General features: G+C 30.0%; 1 protein-coding gene across 1 annotated transcript in view; it reads right to left on the bottom strand.

Annotated features, from left to right (window-relative positions):
* Positions 1-303: 303 nt before the first annotated feature.
* LOC107150107 (zinc finger protein 747-like) overlaps positions 304-1,772 on the bottom strand; it is a 107,268-nt gene continuing 105,799 nt past the window's right edge. Inside the window, exon 8 of the mRNA XM_048787164.1 lies at positions 304-348. The gene's annotated coding sequence lies outside the window, so the exon portion shown is untranslated. The remainder of the gene's footprint in view (positions 349-1,772) is intronic.

The following is a 1,772-nucleotide window of genomic DNA, read 5'->3' as shown; positions in this document are numbered from 1 at the left end:
TATTTCTTTTCAAATTTTCCACATTTACTTTCAGAGGAAATATAGTCTTTAAAATGGCTGTGGTATATTCTTAAAGACATAAAGCTCCTCAAAAGTAAGTGGAATAAATTGAATTTTTTTTTTTAGATATTGTTCCTGGTGTGTTTTGACAATATAATTTTTATCATAAATAGGGACTACTAATTGGTTTTTGTCTATTATAATATAATTTTTGAACTTTACTCTCACCTATATTTTCCCATTGTTTTCTTAGTTGTAAATAGTCAAGGTCACTCTTTCCATATCTTCCCTCTCTCTCTTTTATTCCCTGCTCTGGTAAAATTTCTTGAGGATGATGAGAAGTCATGGCTGAAATAAATAAAAATAACCATCTTGTTTACTTACTGTACGGGGCTGAGCGTATTTTGCAAACATAGGAAAGTACAGCAATAAAGGAACATTAGCAGGGGAGTGGATTATTAAATCCAAGTACATCATTACTGCAGAAATATATAAATCAAAAATGTACACAGGAAATTACTTTGAGAACTTTGCAAACCATCTTAATGTTCACAGTATCCAAGATGAGTACATTCCTATGTAGAGTAATATAATATAGTAGTGGAAGATATATTGTGAAGGAGGAAAGGCTGTGAAACACAATGTATTTTAAAAATCTACCAACTTTCTTCTGTTTCATTAAAAAAAGAAAAATATGAAACATGCAAATATTTGGGGACTGTTCAAAAAGGGATTCCTGCTTACCAACAGAAAAAAAACAGGGCTAAATCAACTTTAAGAAAAGTTATGAATTACTCAAAGGGAATAGTAAATTATCATTTAAAAGAAGTTTACTGAACTAAACCAACACACAAAAATAAAATAAAGTTTAGTCAAGAATTGTTAATAGTAATAAGCAGAAAATGTCTAAAAGAGTCAGGGGTGGTTGTACACAGCAACATAGGTTTTGAAACTATTGTAGACTAATAGAATCCCTGTTCTTAATCACAAATGGGATATTATGCTGGATAGACAAATTTTATGTATTAAAACAAAGGTTAATATTAAAGTGATAGTTATTTTGTAACCAACATGGAATAAAAATTTGAAGTCAATAGGAATGTTCAAAAATCCCTAAATATGTGTCAGTTGATTAACAACAGCATGCCCAAGAGTGTTCAAAGAATTGAAAGATAACTTTAAGTAGTATAAACATCTTTTAATTTTATCTAGAGGCTCCAGGTAATATTCATCAAATTCCCGTTGTTAAATTTTCTTTTACAGAGAGAAAAATTAAATTGTATGAATATCCCCCAAAATGCAAATAAAATTAGAAGAATATTTTCCTGCTAAAAAAAAAAAAATACTAAAAGTTACAGCATTCAATTGTAAATGCAGACATGGAGTCAGGTAGACAGACTTCTGAGTGTGGTAATAAGCCCTGACATCAATAGCAAATTAAAAACATTGAACACCAGTGTTGCACAATGTTATTCAACAGAGCCATCATGGGGGATGCAAACCAATTATCCCTTGAAAAGAACAGATGAGCCAATTTACCATATTAAACTATAGAACTTTGAAGTGAAAGAATTTATTCTAACTATATATCCTACAAAATGTATGTACACTTGGTTAACTGAAATATGTCACAGAAAGAATACTGCAGAATCATATGAATATAACATCTCTAAACTAAAAAAGAAGCTTTCTGAAAAAAAGAATGGTTTTGTGATGGGGAGACAGAAATGAGCCCTTGCTTCCTAGGAATTGATTTTTTTTTTTTTTTTTTT

This window comes from Marmota marmota, unplaced genomic scaffold, assembly GCF_001458135.2.
Source record: "Marmota marmota marmota unplaced genomic scaffold, marMar, whole genome shotgun sequence".
Classification (NCBI taxonomy): Eukaryota; Metazoa; Chordata; class Mammalia; order Rodentia; family Sciuridae; genus Marmota; species Marmota marmota.
Note: the sequence above shows the minus strand (reverse complement) of the source record. Positions and strands in the feature narration are given on the sequence as shown.